The following is a 22,207-nucleotide window of genomic DNA, read 5'->3' as shown; positions in this document are numbered from 1 at the left end:
GAACGGAAATTAGGTAAAAATATCACTGCATCTAATAGTCTAATTGACTGAAAATAAAAAAGAATAATTGGCTAAAATGAATATGATATTACTAATTGACTTAAAATATAAAAGGATCACTAATTGACTAATATTCTACCATTATATATTTTCACCCGAGTCACCATCCTGATGGACTGAAGGTGTTTGCTCTAGACGAAGATGGACAAGATTGTGTTGCTATTACCAATGTTGTCTATAAAGATGTTTCAATAATGTGTAAATACAATCGGTGATATTATGTTTTTTTAATGGCAAAATTGCTATATATCTAGACAAAAAATATATTTTTCATACAAATGAATTAGGATATCAATTCATTCATATAACTGAGTTGCTAAAGAACGAGCACATTTGCCTAATTTATAAAAATACTGAACAATGATAAATAAAATCTCCAAAGCTACAACACCGCATGCGTACATCTACACATTAGCTATTAATTTGAGCAATTATTTGCTCAAATTCAAGCAATGATAACATAAAAACACAAAGGATCCAAACCATACTTTCAATTGCACTATATAATATTTGATCTTATAATTTAAATAATTATATATCGATCCAAATATTCTTAATATATTACAACAAATTCATTCCCTGCATCGCACGGGAGAAAATACTAATAACAATAATAATCCAAACAAAACTAAATACAAAATAAAATTAAAATTAAAAAAGAAAAAAAAAAAGACGAAGAAGACAAAGGGGAGCCACGGGCTCCCTTTGTAAATGATGTGAGATCATTTTGATCCCACGTTGAAAATGTTTGAAAAGATGAGCTATTGAGCTCTTCTATATAAGAGATACAAACATAATTGTTTGTCCATCAATGTGGCAAGTATTGAGAAGTCAAAATGTTCTTATTTAAGAAACTTTAGCTTTGTTTCTTTCTTTTTTTTTTAGTTTTTTAGTTTTTTATTATTTATTATTTATTTATTATTAGTGGGGTTTGGAAAAGATTAACTCAAATTGTATGTGTTGTTTTAGTTTTTAATTAATAATTGATTGCAAATAAAAAATGATCCATAATTGACACATAAAATAAAGAAATGGTCAGATCATTGCATTTTAATTAAAAATTGAAGGAAAATATTTAAATAATAATATTCTACATTATCAATAGTAAATGCATATTTTAAACAATTGTAAAGGTAAATTAAAAATGGAATGGAAATATTTCAATAATAATATCTACATCATCAAACAAAAATGGAACGAAAATTAGGTAAAAATATCATTGCATTTGATATTCTAATTGACTAATTGACTGAAAAAATAAAAAAACTAAAAACTAAAATATATGACTTCATAAGTACTCTAACCGTCATATCTTCCACTGCGCGTCTATATATCCCACGCAAAACCCTAATTTCCATATCCAAGACCAAAATGTCGGAAGCGAGGTATGTCTCCTTTCCGATCACATGTCGACGTCGTAGATCACTTTCTTCGATGTTTTTGTAACTTGTTTGAGAAATGATCATGTAGGGCGCAGAGGATCGGCGGGAAACAAGTTCCGTATGTCGCTTGGTTTGCGGGTCATGCCCGCTGTCATCGTACGTCAACGCAAGCCATGGCGTAGAAAGGACGGCGTTCATATGTATTTTGAAGATATTTTGCTTCTCTCCCTCTTATCGTAGTGATATACGTCTATTTTCTGAGTTAGGGGTTTTCATTTGTATATTATAGATTATAAATTCTAGCATATGCGTTTTTCTACAAAATTAGAATGAGTACAATTAATTTAAACATACTTAGATTTAATGATGGATTGATTGAGTATATGTGGGAATAATATGTTAATTCTCACAATTAAATGTGATGGATGTTATATGCTTGGGATAAAAATATTATTTGCACTACAATTAATATAAAAAATTTTATTTATTAGAATACAAATTATATTAGTGTAGGATTAAAATTTGGTGTAAATGTGTTGGAGATAAATAAAAAGTGGCATAAGAATATGCTGAGAATATTTTTTTTGATGTAAAATTTGGTGCTTTGGGTTGAAGATGACCTGTTGTGCCCAAAATGCATGATATGTGAATTAGCTTTGACTTATGAATGCATGATATGGTGCTTTGTAAGACCACCCACTTCAACTACTTGAGTTTGCTGTGTGATAGAGTGTGTAGTTTTTTAAAAATCATTTGGAATCATGCTTTGTCAAGGTTGACACTATATTTGCACTATTTTTTCTTGTATTGATAAGTGTTCGAAAAGCTGCCTTCATTTGTTTTATTGTTGATTTTGTTGGTAATGTGGTGTTGAGAGTTGGTATATGCAAGTGTATCTCAACACCCCTCCCATTTCTTTGCTTTTAAAGAATATATTCTAGCTTAATGACCACGAGCTCATTATGAATCCCAATGGCATAGGATCCTTTAAACGTCTAGAAATTATAAGATATCTAACTTATAGATTCCTGATTACTTAAACATCCTTTAAAGTGTTGCGGTGTTAGGGGTTGTCGTGACACATGTTAGGCCTATCTAATTGATAGAATATGTTGTGGATGATGTCATGCTATCCCTAAACTAGTGACACTGTAATCATGCCTTTAAATATTTATAATTGAGTGAAATCTCTTTTAGTTGGTCCCACCTTTCTCTATTTGATACATGTTTCATTCTTTTAGGTATATACCCAATTTTCATCCATTCTTTGTTCATTGATTTAGATATGAAATAGTTTGTTTTAGGTGTCCCTGTGTTGTTTTGCCTTTCTCCAAGATAGACTTCTTACACTTAAAGTCTTAAACTATACGGTTTTGATTTGCTAATATTGGTATGGACAACTATTGCCAGACTTTGTTAGGTATTGACCTATATTATTTATGGTTAATGCAGTTACTAGTCTGGGATATTGATATTGTCTATCGTTACAGAAGTGCTGGTAATTTACAAGCACACTTCTGCTCCATAGAGACCAAACATATAGAACCTAGTTCTTTCAAAATAATATCAATTGTAATATGATATTTGGATTTGTTTCTTGCATCCGTTTTTTTTTTTTTTTATCCAAATGAATCTTGAAAATATGTTATGCTATTTTGTCTTGATTTTTTCTTTTCATGCTTAGGCAACTGTTACATATTACCAGACATCAAACTTTTGGTTGATACAGTTACCTGAGCTCGAAAAGGAATTGTGTCCATCGTTACCGATACTTTTATTTTGCTCTAGTTAAGAGTAGTTAAGCTTTTAGTGTAACCAATTGTCTATGTGCTTATGTGCTTATGTAACCAATTGTTTATGTGATCATATAATTTGTATATGATGCTATTCATATCCCTACAATATTTTCTCACTTTTAAAAGTTGGTGCACTACTTTTTATATGGAGTATATCTTTGCAATTTTAATTCACACACTTTTATGTAACTTTAAAAATAAAATTGAATAGAACAGTTTTGAGCCCACATCGGAAAATATAGCAGTTAAAAATGATGTTGATTATGAAGTAGATGGTGATGATGGAATTGAAGAACATACAGTAATTATTGACTTTGCTACTTTACTACTTTAATAATCTAAGATTATATATTCATTTTGTTGTGGACTATAAGAAAATATAGTAGTTCAAAATGATGTTGATGATGAAGTAGATGGTGATGATGGAATTGAAGATCATACATTAATTAATTGACTTTGCTGCTTTACTACTTTACTGCTATAATAATTTAAGATTATATATTCATTTTGTTGTGGACTATAGGAAAATATAACAGTTCAAAGTGATGTTGATGATGAAATAGATGGTTGGCATATTGAAGAAGATTGTCCATTTGTTTCTCAATTTATCAAGAACAATAAGAAACTATTATTTGAAATGCAAATTCATGAGTTACATCTTTGTGATTACTGTTTTGTTTAGGGGTGTGCAAACTTCGGATAATTTTTTGTTAATCGACTGAACCGACAAAGTTCGGTTAACCGTTTTCGAACCGAACTTTTTCGGTTCGGTTAATGGTTAAAGGAATTTTAAAACTTCGGTTAATGGTTAATTCGGGTCGAAAGGTCGATTAACCGAATGGTTAACTGAAGTTTTTAATATATATATATATATATATATATATATATATATATATATATATATATATATATAATTAAATAAAAATACTAATTTGGCTAACCCTATTTGCTCAAAACATCAAATTTCTAATTTTTATAGTGTTTTTATGTTTATGTATTTTATTTTAATTAGATTTATTATTTTAGGAGTTATTTTTAGGATTTTAAATTTTAGGGTTAAAAATTTCGGTTAACCGACCGTTTAACTGAAAAAAAGTTCGGTTCTTTTAATTCGGTAGAGCAAATTTCGGTTAACGGATAAAGGAAAAAAAATATCGATTAATTTGGTTCAGTTAACCGATTAAACACCTCTAGTTTTGTTCCTCGTGTATCACCATTAATTGAAAAGTAAGTGAATATTTTAATATATACACTTATCTTCATTAAAGTATTTAGAAGATATTGTCTAATGTCTTGATTCTTTTTTCAGTGTTAATGAAAATGTGTTTGCATTTGATGGAAAAAATTTTATTACTTGGAATGACATTGCAACCTTGAATAATAAGAAGATGATATGCACAATTGTTATTGAGGCTTGGTGTTTATTGATGAATTGGATTCAAGATAACATTAATTGTTTTTCTTTGGCCTTGAATTCACCGTAAGTTCTTTTTCTTTTTAATTAAATTTTTTTTTTAAAAAGTGTGATAATTGTGTTGAAAAGTATTGTTGTTTGAAAAGTGTTATATATTGCTTTAAATGTATTGCATTATCATTAAAAATTTCATCATGTTTTTTGTAATAGTTATAGAAAGTTTTATTGAGAGCAAAGGAGATAAAAGAAAAGAATAAAATATACATTATGGCATGTTGGGATACATGGATGAAATCAAACAGTAAGGACTTCGATATAATTGATTTGGTAATGATTTAATTTTTTAATTTAAATTTATAGAATAAATTATTTAAGAATTTGAACAATATATTTTATTTAAATTGTAGATATTCATTCTAATCAATATGGACAAAGACTACTTTGTTTGTGTCATCAATTTTGGAGCAAGGAAAATTCAATACTTGAATAACAGAAAACATAATGAATAAATTAGTACAAGATATGTTACTGTAATAAAAGAATTGGTAAGTATATCGCACTTTTTTTTTTTTTTTTTTTTTTTTTTTTTTTTTTTGCTTAGTATGATAATAAAAGTTTGGGTATTTAATTTTATAGGTTGTGTTGATGAGCAAATTTCTTGTGTCAAAAGAGCATACAAAATTTGACGAAGTTTTATTTTTTGATTTTGAGACTGAGCTATTTAAATGGAAATTAAAGAAGGATAGATCATGACTGTGGTGTATTCATGATGCATCGATGAATTTTAGACAAATCAGAGTCAAACTTCTCCCCTAAAATTTATCATGCGATGCATCATGAATATACCACAGTCAAGATCATTCTTCTTTAATTTACATTTAAATGGCACAGTCTCAAAATCAAAAAAATATAACTTCGTCAAATTGCGTATGCTCTTTTGACTCAAGAAATTTGCTCATCAACACAACCTATAAAATTAAACGTCCAAACTTTTATTATCATACTAAGTAAAAATAAATAAAAAGTGTAATACTTACCATTTCTTTTATTGTAACATATCTTGTACTAATTTCTTCATTATGGTTTCTGTTATCCAAGTATTGAATTTTTCTTTCTCCAAAATTGATGACACAAACAAAGTAGTGTTTGTCCATATTGATTGGAATGAATATCTACAATTCAAATAAAATATATTGTTAAAATCCTTAAATAATTTATTCTATAAATTTAAATTAAATCATTACCAAATCAACTATATTCAAGTCCTTGGTGTTTGATTTCATCTATGTATCCTAACATCTCATAATGGACATTTTATAATTTTTTTCGTTGTTCTCAATAAAATTTTTCAAGTATAACTATTAGAAAGAACATGAAGAAATTTTTAATGATAATGTAATACTTTTAAAACAATATATAACATTTTCTAAGCAATAATAATTTTCAACACAATTATCGTACTTTTTAAAAGAAAAAATTTAAAAAGAAAATGAACTTATTGTGAATTCAAGGCCAAAGATATAACAATTAATGCTTTCTTGAATTTCGATTTATCAATAAACACTAAACCTCAATAACAATTGTGCATATCATCTTTTTATCATTCAAGTTTGCAATGTCATTCCAAGTAATAAATTTTGTTCCATCAAATGCAAACACATTTTCATAACATTGAAAAAAGAATTAAGAAATTAGACAATATCTTCTAATAACTTTAATGAAGATAAAAGTGTCTGTATTAAAATATTTATTTACTTTTCAATTAATGGTGATACATGATGAACAAAATAGTAATCACAAAGATGTAACTCATGAATTTGCATTTCAGATAGTAGTTTCTTATTGTTTTTGACAAATTGAGAAACAAATGGACAATCTTCTTCAATATGCTAACCATCTACTTCATCATCATTTTGAACTGCTATATTTTTCTATAGTTTACAGAAAAATGAATATATAATCTTAGATTATTAAAGTAGTAAAGCAGCATAATCAATTAATCACTGTATGATTTTTAATTCTATCATCATCATCAATTTCAGCCGCTATATCAGCATCACCATTTACTTTATCATCAACATCATTTTGAATTGTTATATTTCCTATAGTCCACAACAATATAGAGTATACTCTTAGATTATTGAAGTAGTAAAGTAATAAAGCTAATTAATTATAAAATCAGCATTTTAATCATCAACCACAATACTTAATAACCTAAATCTATTACTTCAAAGCACAAATGAATAATAACACTTAAAGCATTAATTAAATCTAATACTTCAAAACCTAAATCTGTTACTTCATAGAAGTAACAAAAATGAATACTCAACACGTATCTTAGATTATTTAAGCGATAAAGTCAATTAATTACTGCTTGGCACGCTCAAAAATAAAAATAAAAATGTAGCCCTTTTACGTGTCACGAGAGCGTGGTAGGGGTGTGCCCAACGCACACCTGCATCAACCTTTTCTGGTTTTCTTTTTCTTATAATGTGTCCAGCAAAAAATCATTATTGTCAGAAGATATTTTTCTCTTCTCTCTCCTCTCACCCCCACCTAAGCAGAAAGTCATAAAAAAAATTCCTAAAATGCATTGATAAAGATGCTCTAAGACTGCCAAGTACCTTGTGATTTGATGACATCACTATTCTTTTTTACAAGAGGTCCATAGTAGTTTAACTCCCGTGTGGTTTTTGTAAGTGTGATTAAGAAAGAGATAAAAATGTGGGAGAAAAATAAAAAGAAAATTTTAAAAACTTTTGACATTTATTAAAAAAATAAAAAAATAAAAAATAAAATTAAAAAGGGTTCAAAAGTAAGAGTGGCGACAACTCTGACCCGCCCCAGTGGGCGCGTGTTCCTGTGGGCGCAAGGTGCGCGCCAACTAGTGACGGATCAGAAAATTATATGATTGGGGGCGTACTTAAAATGATTTTAGAATTGTTAATGTCAAAATATCAAACACCTATAATACGGTTCAAATATTTTAATAAATTATAATAAAATGTTTATGATAGACTATATGATAGTTAGGAATGAAGCTAAAACTGTACTTGGGTAGGGTGAAATTTTAAAACACTTTGAAATGTTATAAAAATATTTATAGCAAAATATTGTGGACTACATTAACTAAATGATTCACAAAAATGGTGGGTAGAACTAAAATATAGTTAAGTGTTATAGGTAAGATTTGAACCCATACCATTTCATATATCATAACCAAAGTTTAACCAACTGAGCTACTAAATTACTTGATCATCTTTACTTATGAATGTATATTAGTGGGAAGAGGTGAGTGAGGGCAGCTGACCCCACTGCCCCCATTGTGGCTCCGCCACTGGCGCCAATGCACTAGTCTTCTTTCCTTTTTTTTTTTTTCTTGACATTATTTCAAACTTTGCAGAAGGAATAACTTGGATATTAAATCTTCTTCACATCTAGAAAGATCCCCAGCTAAATTATTTGATCTGACATGAACTCCCAAATCACCCCTGATGTAGATGTTCTAAGGAAGGTCTTAAGTTCGAGTTTTATCGCAATCAATAGTCGGTATAATTTGTTGAGTAGATACTATGTATTGGTTAAGGACTAAGGATGGTGTAAGACCATTACTTGTATGACATTTATAAACCAATTCAAACTCTCATGGGCAGCAGGGTTTACAGCATAGTACAATTTTGAAATAGCCTATTAGTTAATTTCCATGTATAAATTTACAATAATCTGACGATGATGATGGGAGTATCATGTGAAAATTCTTACAATGTTTGTGTTGTCCAGCCCCACAAGATTCACCCACAATTTATTTGTGACATACTGTACTGTTTACCCATAGAAATGTTGAATTTGTTATTGATTTATGAGAACGGAGTCACTATTTTTTTTATAAAAACGATACCGTTTGAACCCGTGTTCACTATTCATGGTGAATATATTTTCAGAACATAATTTGCGAAAGCTCAGTGCATAATCCATTACGCACCGCAGTTCACGATATAATTTGCCAATTTCACTGGCATAGCACTCCAGTTTTTCAAACTCACATGCAAGTGGGCTTTAATATGGGCCTTAGAAAGATTCGAAAGCCCAGAAGCTTAATTTCAGAACTAAAACCCTAGCACCCTATCTCATATCTTCCACTGCGCGTCTAATCGTCTATATATCCCACGCAAAACCCTAGTTTCTATATCCAAGACCAAAATGTCGATGCGAGGTATGCATCCTATTCGATCACATGTCGTATATCACTTTCATTTAGCTAAGATGTGTTTGTAACTTGTCTGAGAAATGATCATATAGGGCGCGTGAAACAAGTTCCGTATGTCGCTTGGTTTGCCAGTGGCTGCGACGGTTAACTGCGCTGATAACACTGGGGCAAAGAACCTCTGCATCATCTCCGTCAAGGGCATCAAGGGTCGCCTCTGCGTGGGTGATATGGTGATGGCTACCGTTAAGAAGTGAAAGCCTGATCTTCGGAAGAAAGGATGGCGTTTTATATGTATTTTGAAGGTATTTTGCTTCTCTCCCTCCCATCGTACTGATATTCGGCTATTTTCTAAGTTTTAGGGTTTTTTTTTTTTTTTTTTTTTTTTTTTTTTTTTTTTTTTTTTTTGTTTGTTTGTTTGTATATTATAGATTATAAATTCTAGCATATGCATTTTTCTACTTTTATTTGAAAATGTAAATGCCTTTGCTTGTGTAACTACCCTGCATACTGCAATTTGCAAGCTGAATCATGAACTTAAAATACCAAATACCAAATTTTATATTGAAAGGAATATTATAAGTATGTTCTTACATAAATTTTTTTCAATTTAAAATGTTTCCAATGTATTCTTACACCAAATTCTACATTAATTTTATTTGTATCCTCCTAAATTAATATATTTTAATTAATTTAATATCAAATAATATATTATCCTTATGTACTTTTATTTTTATTAATTTAATATACTTTGATTAGATCTTTCAAATGGTATATTAAAATTATATTTTAAAATTTATATATATAAAATATAGAATTAGGATATAGGGTTTCTATTTTGGGCTCATCTATTAATATATAGAATTAGGGTTTCTATTTCGGCTATTTTTGGTTCATGGGCCTAGAGATTCAACTCTAGTCTCAAGGTACGATTTTGGGTAGTAAAATCAAATAACATATTTTGTAACAAAGTATTTTACTATCCAAAATTTATTTGAGACTGCCCATCAAATTCTTTAAGCCCTTGTCCTAATCAGAAACCCTAGTTCTATGAGTTAGTATACAAAAAGAATTAACAAAGAAAAACAAATGCAAAATAATAAAAAAAAATTAACACCAAAAATGACATAGTGCTCTTTGTTGTTAATTTTTTTCCTATGTTGCCCCTTTTCTTCTTTGTTAATTCATTTTGTATTTTTATTTTGTTTTTATGTGTATATATATATATATATATATATATATATATATATATATATATATATATATATTTTGTATAATATTTAATCATAAATTTTATAATATTAAAAATGAATTATATCATTTGAAAGATCTCAGATTTCAATATTAAAAATTATATAAAGGATAATTTTAACAAAATTAGAATGAGTACAATTAATGTTAAAATAAAAAAAAATATTAATATAAAATTTTTATTTATTAGAATACAAATTAACAAAATTAGAATGAGTACAATTAATGTTAAAATAAAAAAAATATTAATATAAAATTTTTATTTATTAGAATACAAATTATATTAGTGTAGGAATAAATTTTGGTGTAAATGTGTTGGAGATAGAATAAAAATTGGTGTAAGAATATGTTGAGAATATTCCTTTTGATGTGAAATTTGGTGTTTTGTGTTGGAGATTGCTTGTTGTCCCCAAATGCATGATATTTGAATTTGCTTTGACTTATGAATGCATGATATGATGCTTTGTAAGACCACCCACCTCAACTACTTGAGTGAGCTATGTGATCCAGTGTGTAGTTTTTTAAAAAGCATTTGGAATCTTGCTTTGCCAAGGTTTACACTATATTTACACTATTTTTTCTTGCATTGATGAGTGTATGGAAAGCTGTGTTCATTTGTTTTATAGTTCATTTTGCTGGTAATGTGGTGTTGAGAGTTGGTATATGCAAGTGTATCTCAACACCTCCCATGACCAGCTAAATTTGAACTACCAATCTTCCCTTACCCCTCGGGTGGTGACATGTTTTTATCACCCCTCTAAAGTTTGGAACATTAGAGACATTGGTTCCCTTTTGTCCTGTTTCTTTACTTTTGAAGGATATTCTAGTTACCATGAGCTCATTGTGAATCCCCGTTGCATAGGATCCTTTAGAAGTCTAGAAATTGTTTGAAATCTAACTTATAGAATCCTGATTACTTACATCCTTAAAAGTGTTGCGGTGTTAGGGGTTGTCATGACACATATTAAGCCTATCTGACTGATAGGATATGTTTTGGATGATGTGATGATATCCCTAAACTAGTGACACTGTTATCATTCCGTTGAATATTTATAATTGAGTGGGATCTCTTTTATTTGGTCCCACTTTTCTTTGTTTGATACATTTTCCATACTTTTAGGTATATACACAAATTTCATCCATTCTTTGTTCATTGATTTAGATATGAAATGGTTTGTTTTAAGTGTCCATGTGTCGTTTTGCCTTTTTCTAAGATAGACTTCTTACACTTGAACTATATGTTTTTGTTTTGCTAATATTGGTATGGACAACTATTACTAGACTTTGTCAGGTAGTAACCTATATTATTTGTGGTTAATGCAGTTACTAGTTTGGGATATTAATATTGTCCATCGTTGCAGAAGTGCTGGTAATTTACAAGCACACTTCTCTCCATAGAGACCAAACATATAGAACCTAGTTCTTTCAAAATAATAACAATTGTAATATGATATTTGGATTTGTTTCTTGCATCTATTTTTTTTCCAAATGAATCTTGAAAATATGTTCTGCTGGTCTGTCTTTATTTTTTCTATTTATGCTTTCAATCATTAGGCAACTGTTACATATTACCAGACATTAGTCAGGTGTCAAACATGGTTATTTTGGTTGATACAGTTACTTGTCTGGAAAAGGAATTGTGTCCATCGTTACAGATATGGTATGCATTTTAAGATCATATCTGCTCCATTAGGACCCTACAATTGTATACTTTTATTTTGCTCTAGTTAATAGTAGGTAATCTTTTTGTGTAACCAAGTGTCTCAGTGCTTATGTGCCAACTAGTACAATATCTTGAGTTGTTTATATAATTTGTACTAGTATTTGTCCCGTGTCGCACGGGAAATATGTTATAAAAATATACCTTACATGAGGTTTATGCATATATAAAAAAAAATGTTTTACCTGTGCTTTTACATTAAAAAACACTACTTGGCATTCTATATTACATTATTTAAATAACAAAATATTAAATATATTATTAAATACTTGTGCTAAACAACATTAGTGGTGGATGTACTAACATTGTAAAATATGGGTAATTAAGTTAAATCTTATCTTAACTATATTATAGCCATATGGTTTGGTGAGTAATTATTGTTGCAATTATTATCTTTATTATAATAATATAATTGTTCACTAAAATAATAATTGTAACAATAATTGCTCATCCCACCATTTGGCTATATTATAGTTATAAGATAAGATATAATGTTATTCATATCCCCACAATATTTTCTCACTTTTAAAAGTCGTGCACTACTTTTTTTATGGAGTATATCTTTGCAATTTTAATTCCCACACTTTTATGTAACTTTAAAAATAAAATTGAATAGAACAATTTTGTGCCCTATCTTCCCAATTTGGTAAGGCTGGATGTCAAGTTTTGTCAGTTCAATAAAATGTCAGAATGCAATGCTTGCAATCCACATGGACATACCCTTGCCCCTCCAAATCTCTCACTTTCTAAAATTGGTCCCATTTTCATATCATTAAATTTTTAAATTCTTCACTTTTTAGTCTACATCCTTGCAGATCTCTCTCACTTTAAAAAATGGCTCACCTTCATATTTTATTATTATATTATAAATATAATTATAAAATAATATTAAAAGAAACAGTAAAATTAAAAAAACAAACAAACAAAATGTGGACTGGTAGCACAAAAGTTGTCTCACGGCAAATGCCAAATTCTCTCTCCTTTTGCTAATTTAGCTAATTTTCCCTTCCTTGTCAATACACATAACATAAACAAAAAAAATTCTCACTTGCCATGTTCCCAATCACATGCTTACATGGCAAGAGAGAATTTTTTTTATATCTAAAACCAAATGTATTGCAAGTGTAGGGAGAATTGGCAAAATTAGCAAATGGAGAGAGAATTGATAATGGACAATTTTTGGTACGTGTATTGTTGGCTGGGCGACGGCTGGTGTTGCCAACCATTTCACCTTTTTGCTTTTATATATATTATATATTATATATTATATATATTATATATATATATAAATTGATAATGTAAAAGTGTTCCAAAGTAATGGTCCACCTTGCCAAATTGGAATTGTCTATTATTATTTTGGTATTATATTATTATTATTATTATTATTGAAAATGAGTTGTGAAGTAGTGAGTAAATTGTAAATATTATTCATTTTTTAAAGTTAGTAAAATGTCCAATTGCAATAGTTGCGTTCAATGTGGAATGATAATCAATGAGTCCTTATCGTGTGTTTCCTAGCAAATGGACTGCTTGCACAATGACATGGGCATAGGCAGCCAAATATACTAAATAAAGGTAACAAATAAAAAAGTAGGTCCTCCATCCAACACTTCAATAATAATTAAAAATAATTTCTAATTAAATAAAATTACTAAGTCTGTGAAAATTGCAGCCTCTGATTTTGCTATGTTATATGAAAACATTGCAAGCCATTTAGGTTATTGCAAGGCTCTCACTTAAAAAAATGATCCTACATTCAATAAATAAATAAATAAATGTAATCATAATGATAGTAGTAGTAAAACACAAAAGTTTTCAAATGGCAGCAATGCTTGCTGTTTAGCAAGCAATTTGACACATAGCCACCTCCTAATGAAATGATGTTAGTTGCATGGGTGTTTATGACCTTGGAGCATTAGGTTGGCCTTATCCTAGCCAATTGTTCATTTGTTAAGTGACATGGCATGTCAAAAATAATTTTTTTTTTTTTTTTTTGTTTTAATGTTCATGTGGATAGCAAATTTGCCTTCATAGGCTATTCTTATCTTTGCAAATTTCTCTCACTTTAAAAAATGGGTCCACTTCTACATCATTAAATTTGCAAAGAAATAAAAAAGGGTATGGCATGACAACTTTTGCTGCCTTAGCAAAAGCAAATTTGCAATCCACTTGAGCATTACAAAAAAAATTTATTTTGACGCTATTGGTTGTGGTAAGGCCAACCTTATCATCCCTTCTTTGTTCATTTGATTTAGATATGAAATGGTTTTAGGTGTCCTTGTGTTGTTTTGCTCTTTTCCAAGACAGTCTTTTTGTTTTGCTACTATTGGATTGAACAACTATTGCCGGACTTTGTCAGGTAGTAACCTATATTATTTGTGGTTAATGCAGTTACTAGTCTGGGATATTGATATTGTCTATCGTTACAGAAGTGCTGGTAATTTACAAGCACACTTCTGCTCCATAGAGACCAAACATATTGAACCTAGTTCTTTCAAAATAATAACAATTGTAAATGATATTTGAATTTGGTTCTTGCATCAATTTTTTTTTCTCCAAATGAATCTTGAAAATATGTTCTGCCAGTCTGTCTTGATTTTTTCTTCTTTTCATGCTTTCAATCATTAGGCAACTGTTACATATTACCAGACATTAGTCAGGTGTCAAACTTGGTTATTTTGGTTGATACAGTTACTTGTCTGGAAAAGGAATTGTGTCCATCGTTACAGATATGGTGTGCATTTTAAGATCATATCTGCTCCATTAGGACCCAACAATTGTATTCTTTTATTTGCTCTAGTTAACTGTAGTTAAGCTTTTAGTGTAACTACGAAGTGTCTAAGTGCTTATGTGCCAACTAGTACAATATCTTGAGTTTATATAATTTGTATATGATGCTATTCATACCCCTACAATACTATCTCACTCTCACTTTTAAAAGTAGGCACTTGCAATTCACTCACTAATTTTTATACGGAGTATATCTTTGTAATATTAATTCATACACTTTTATGTTACTTTAAAAATAAATCTGAATAGAAAAATTTTGGGCCTCACCTTTCCAAATTGGTAAGGTGGGATGGTGGGATTTCAAGTTTTGTCAACTGGTACAGTAAAGAATGAGCATTGCATTTATAAGCATTGTAATTTTTGCAAACTGACATTTTACTACCAAAGGCAGCCAAAGTGAGGTTTCACCTTGCCAAATGGAAGCAAAAGTTGTTTAGCAAGCTTGCTAAACAATTTGACACATTGTCACCTCATAATGAAATGATGTTGATCGCATGGGTGTTTATGACCTTAGACCATCAGGCTGTCCTTATCCTAGGCAGTTGTCCATTTGTTAAAGAGATATGGCATGTCAAAATAATTTTTTTAAATGTTCATGTGAATAACAAATTTGTTTTCTTAAGCTATTCTCTCCCGTTTTCAAAATTGTGTTTGTCATAACAAATTTATTAAGAATGCAAATTTGCTATTCACGTGAAAATTAAAATAGAAAAAAATGTTTTGACATGCCATATTGGCCTTAGCAATGAGAGTTTTTCTCTCTCCACTCAATCCGCCATGGCTTGATAGAAATCTTGAAAAGAGACTTGTTTGTTAGCATGCTCTGAGAGCATTCTCAACAATTTAGAGTTTTCTCTCTTTCTTAAAAAAAATGCTTTTGTTAGGCCACGTAGGATGGAGGGATAGAAAAAGAGGGAAATAAAAGAAAAGTACTTAAAAACAATTTGCTTTCTTAGGCTATTCTTCGATCTTTTTAATTTTCTTTTTGCAAGGTGATTGTGATTTTTTCATTTTTAGTGAAAAAGTTACAAATTTATTGATAGATAAGAAAGTGAACTTACTCCTAAAAGTGAGTACTATTGATGCATGATTGGTTATTCTGGCAAGTTGCAAAGTTTAAAGTTAATCTCAACTCTCAACTCAGCAAGTATCACAATAATGTGGATGATGACATAGGGTCAACGGTAGCAAAAGCTGCCACGCATTTGGAAATGTCATTTTGTATATTATGCTCTATTTTTATTATTTATGATTTGTTATATATATATATATATATATATATATATATATATATATATATATATATATATATATGAAAATGGGATTCATTTTTTAAAATGAGAAGATTTGTAGGGATATGGAACAAATGGTAGAGAATTTGCAAATTTGATGATATGAAAGTGAGTGATTTATAGGGATAAGGATAGCCGTTGTCATTTTGGCAGCTTTGCAAGTTTAGCCTAAGGTTAGTCTTAGCCTATCCTTATCCCTGCAAATCTTACTTTTTAAAATAGATTCACTTTCACATCGTCAAATTTGTAAATTTTTATTATTTGTTTTACATTCTTGCAAAACTTCTCACTTTTAAAAATGAATCCCACTTTTATATTAAATTTTATAAAATAAAAAAAAACAAAAACAAAAAAAGTCAAATGCCTAGCAACTTTTGCTATCGTTGGTAGCAAAAAGCTGCCAAGCAAGCTGGCTAGCAAACGTGCAAATTTGCTAGCCAGGTGGAATAAAATAGGAAAATAATATTATGCATTCCATATCATTTTGAAATTTAGCAAATGTGATATGTGATATTGGTTTGGTTGAGGTTAGCTTTGGACTGCCTCTATCTTTGAAAATTTGATGCGTGCAAAATGATTTTACATTTCTTGCATTTTCTAATTCTTTTTATTCTTTTTATTCTGAAGTATGTTTATGTGGGTAGCAAACTTTCAACATTTGAAAATTTGAAATTCTTGACAAAGGCTACCATTTATAATTAATTAATTGGAACAGAGTTGGTTTGTTGGTAATCTCAGCAGTGATAGAATTCTTTAGGAATGGTCAATTGTTGAAGCAATGAAATCACACTTGTATTGCATTAATCACAAAAAAAGATGCATAATTAGTGTGTGGAAAATTTTAGACCGATAGCTTGCTGTAATGTGTTCTATAAGATCATTATTAAGATCATTGCTGCACGCATGGCCTAAGTTTTTTCGGAGATAATTGACCAAGCCAAATGGGTGTTTGTTGGTGTAAGATCGGTCTCAGACAATATCATGCTAGTCCAAGAAATAGTGATGGGCTATTTCAGAAAAAAAACATCTCCGAGATGTATGATAAGGGGCTATTTCAAAAATTCCCACTTGACCGTGTCATATGCTTTACGGGCGAGCCCCTTATGATTTCTTGGGTTAGCATGATGTTATCTGAGACTGATCTTCCACCCATGAATGCTCCTTGGGCTTGGTCAATTATCTTTGGGGAGGACATGGTCAACCACACATTGCAGCATGCAATACAAGTGTGGTTCCATTGCTTCAACAATTGACCATTCATGAAGAATTCCATCACTGCCGAGATTACCAACAACCCTACTTGGTTCCAATATTGTTTGAAGAACGCAGCAGTGTATCCATCAAGCCCCGGGGCCTTGTCATTTGCCATGGAGAAAAGAGCATTTTTTTATTCATCCTTAGATATAGGGGCTACCAAGTTCACCGCATGCTCTGCAGATATGTTAGAGCAATGATTAAAATAAGATCCATTTGTACTGCATCTTTCTCTTGGGGTGCCAAACAGTTCTGAGTAGAATTTCACAAACAACTACCCCACTTGGCTCAAGGAGGTTGTAAGATTCCCAGCCTGGTCATGGATGCCATATATTGTAGAGGCTGCATTTCTTTTGTTAATAAGACTGAAAATATTGAGACCCCTTATTGTAGGGATGAATTAGGTTGATCATATTTCTTCTCATTAGGGTTCTAACGAAGGTAAACAAAAAATTGTTGTCACGATAGGGGATAGAAGAAGGTATAGTACCAGTTTGAGTAATTGAGGAGCCACTACCTTCTTCTCCCTTCTTAATTATTCAACTTTGTACCAGAGGAGAGAGAAAGTAGTGTTACTTTTTTTTTTTTTTCTTCTCTGTACTTCACTCATAAATACATTGCAGTCGAAGGAAACCTAGATGAAGTGGTGGTTGGGTTGTTGGAGCGACCACAGCAACGGGCTTCTCGCCGGGCGAGAAGCGACAAGAGGGTCATGTAATTAGTGGAGGTGGATGACACGACCGAAAAAATTATTGTAGGTTTTTTTGGGTGAACCTGTAAAACAAAATATAATATTATTGTAGATTGTAGATTTGGCATCATCATATTCACTAATTTAATTTTTTCGATATTAAGTATTTAATTAGTGTTTAGCGTAAACGTTAAAATAATTTTATAAGATGCGTGAACGTCAACTTATTATTATTATTCATTATTGAAATTTAGGTTAATATGATAACAATAACTTTGTAAATTTTGTAAATATTGAATATTACTATTTTTATTGTGAAGATGATGATGATAATGATTATGATATGCTACGATATTATGATATTATTATGATTATTATTATTGACAAAATAATAAAATTTAGTAGTAGTATTATTATTATTATATTATTATATTATTATTATTATTATTATTAGTAAGAAGTTTATTTATCCATTCATTTAATTTATTATTATTATTATGAAATTTCTATTGGTAATAATAATTTTAATAATAATAATTAATAATTATAATGTTTCAGGTTTATTAAGTGAGAAAATTATAATTTTAGTCTTATAATTTTTAAGGTCTTATTTATTTTAATTTATGACTTTAGTACCTTAATTATGTAATTAATTGATATGGCTCATCTGGCCAATTGGCCAGAATTTTCTAATCCATTCGAATTTATTTAATTCCGGAACAAATATATCATTTCCTTCTTTTTTTTTCTCTATTCTTCTTCTTCTTCGAATGCCCAACTGAGGATCTCGTGTTTGTTTAACCAAAACCAGAGAGTATAGGCAAGCGCTTTGGATACATTATGCGGTCAATCATACGGCGCCAAACAGTACAAAATGCTGGGAATCTTTACACAGAGAGGAATCCCAGTGATTCTTCTAGTCTGCATTCCGGTGACCGGCGTTTGGGCATACACCGATCGGATCATCGGGTTTTGTGTATTTTATCGGGCCATTATCCTCTGTTTTCCATCGCCGTCGCTGGAAGTTGGCGGCGGAGCTCGAGATGCTTTCCTCGCCATTAAAGCAACACGGGTTGCTTCTGAACGGGCAGGTTCCGTACTCGTCCATTGGTGATCCGTCACGGTAAATCATGGAGGCCTCGGCGGTATCACTTATATCGCAGGTTATATCGTCCGGGTATCACTTATATCACGGAAATTACTCTCCACATAACTCCCATAACTGCTCCGTAATTCTCTTCCGCCATTAATGGCGCAGCTAGCTTGTGGGCGAATTTTTTCCTTTTTCCATTTTACATGATTTTCAAAATGCACTGTAATTTGTTGCTGACAGAAACAAAATTTTATACTCATCAAGACTCTTAATGCTGTCACAATCTTTATTTATTTGTGATTTTATCCGGTGAAAATGGCCGGTTTTTTATCCCCTCGGTGCTTTTAAGTATTATTTGTAGAAATTGAATAGACCATTAAATTCGCAGTTTCTAGATGGAATCTCCAGTTAGCCATTCGAAGAAGAAGAATTGAGAAGAAGGAAATAACCATTTGCCCCGAATTAAATAAATTCAAATAGATTAAAAGATTTCGTTGACAATTGCTCAGCAATTTGGCGGGATGATCAAATCTTTTAAAAATTGTATAATTAAAATACTAAATTGTTAGTTTTTAAAGTCATAAATGACATAATTAAGATCTTAATAATTATAGGATCAAAAGTGTAATTTTCTTTATTAAGTGATGAGTTTTGGCAATATTTTTTTTTACCACTCTTCACGATTTGGACCTTTTGGGGAACTACATATATATTTGAGAACTATACCACCACAACCAACAAATATGGAGTCTATGGGGCTAGAGTTAACAATAATTCAACCCATTAATCCTATTATGGCACGTTTGGTTCGCGGAATAGGCCTATAATGGAATAGCATTCTCGGAATAGTATTCTCAGTAATAGGCATATTCTTTTGTTTGGTAAAAATATCTATTCTCAGGAACAATGTTTTTGGGAATGACCTATTCCCCCTTGAAAGGGGAATAGAGATTCTGGCCCCCCCGATATTATATTCCTGAGTTCTCAAGAATAGCCTAAAGTTGTTATTTTCTATTTTACCCCCAATTAAATTTATTTCTTATTTCACCATCGCCGCCACCGTCACCATCGCACCGCCACCAGCACCACCATAAAAGTAATTTAGATTTGACATTTTGATAACTAATAGTTCTGAATCTTCAACAATACACTAAAGGGTTGTCGAATATTACCTGTCACTACTATCTCCCGACTGACTTTTCACAAATTAGTAGTTAGTTAATGCAACAAGCTGTATTACATTGACAAACCAATGCTGATAAGCAGATGTTCACTCGGGAATGGTTCAAGTACAATACATCCATTCGCTAATATAACAACCAAAGAGAGAGATATAATGTAGCACTTGAATCAACTTTCAATTCTCTAGGCAACCAAGCTATGTTAAGTTAGTTTGACATACCGGACATGTAGTTGCATGCAGTCGTTGGGCTGCAGATGGCTTACCTTGTGCAGTTGTGCGCATGTCATTGTCGCATGCCATTATAAAGGGACTATCCCGAACTCCTCAGGTGCCCGCAGAAAGCTCATAGAGGTCAACAACGTAGAAGTCGATTTCCTGAAATGGACTTTGGTAGTCATCGTCGTTAATGACGATATGTCCTCTATGTAATCCATTGCTCCTTTATTAATATGAATGTCATGAAAATTTACAATATAGTTGCAATAATTATACATTTATAATTATCAAATTCATCGCAATACAAATAATAAAATAAATAAATACATAATAAAAATATTTAAAACAACGTTATTATTATCATCCAACCCTATTTAAAATTTTAAAATCATTGTTTATGTGATTTTTTTTTTTTGAAAACATTTCAAAGTAATAAAAATTGCCTATTATTGCCTCCTTCTTAACTTTTAAAAGATTGAGAGTGGAAAGAATGCAATGTTAATGCCTTCTAAACTTTAAATAAAGAAAGTGAAAACAGGCAATGCAATTCCCTTCTTTGTGAGAATTTCCGGTCAAAAATAAAAATAAAAAAATTAAAAGAAGACAATTCAATTATATATATATATATATATATATATATATATATATATATATATATATATATATATTTATTTATTTATTTATTTATTTAAAAGAGTATTAGTTTCTTCTGGTTTCTGACGAAAACCAGTACAAACCAGACTGGTTTTCGTTGGAAACCAGTAAATATTAGATTGGTTTTTAGCGAAAATTGGTCTAGTTTCGTCGGAAACTAGTCAAGATAGAAAGCGGAGGATGGCGGAAGAAAGCCGATGAAGCATTCTCATAAGAAGCTAGGAAGAAGAAGCAGTTGGATAAAAAAAAATGACTCCCAAAAAAAAATCATTTTCCGAAAAAATCAAGCTATTTTTTCTTTGACTAAAAGTCATTTTTCGTTGACTGAAATTTTTTTACCATTTTTCAAACACACACTCTTAAGGGAAGAGGAAGCTCACATGCGTAGGGAGAATTCAAACCCGCAAACTAAGACACTATATATTAAGCATTGTTCGCCCACGCTTTTTCCATTTCTCCATTTAAAGGAGTACAAACTTCGAAGCTATTTGCCAAAATGAAAAAAATGAAAGATTTTATGGAAAATAGAGAATTAAAGAAGTGTTAAAATGAAAAGGAATAAGGGTCAAATAGGTCATCCAACTGCACACAATCATTTTTAATTAGGTCACCGAACCTAAAAAACTAACAATTGGGACCCTAAACTAACTCATTTCAAACAGTTCTTCGAATTTGAAGGTTTTCAACAGGTCATCCTCTCAAATTAATTATTTTTAAAAAAAAATAAATTTTAAAAATTAATTATGTAAATTTAAAAAAAAAAAAACAGGACTCCGGTCGATTTTTTCGTCTCCACGGTCGATTTTTAAAATTTATTTTTTTTAAAATAATTAATTTGAGAGGGATGATCGTTGACCTGTTGGAAACTTTCAAATTGAAAAAATTGTTTGAAATTGATTAATTTAGGGACCTAATTGTTGATTTTTTAGGTTCAATGGCCTAATTGCATTATCACATTTCGATAGCATATTTTACCCTTATTCCAAATGAAAAATTTGTTTATTAAAATAAACTCTCTAACCTTGCTTCATTCTTCGTTCTTAGGGGCAGGTGAACAAGTGCATGATAGTGCCTTAGCCTCTTAGGTCTCCTCTTCTCTTAAGATTCTTATTTTTTACCCATTTGCGCCGCTTTTTTTAGTACAATAATAATAATAATAATAATAATAATAATAATAATAATAATAATAATTATTATTATTATTATT

Source organism: Ipomoea nil, unplaced genomic scaffold (assembly GCF_001879475.1).
Source record: "Ipomoea nil cultivar Tokyo-kokei standard unplaced genomic scaffold, Asagao_1.1 scaffold0706, whole genome shotgun sequence".
Classification (NCBI taxonomy): Eukaryota; Viridiplantae; Streptophyta; class Magnoliopsida; order Solanales; family Convolvulaceae; genus Ipomoea; species Ipomoea nil.
The sequence above is the reverse complement of the archived record's forward strand: the minus strand, read 5'-3'. Positions refer to the sequence as shown.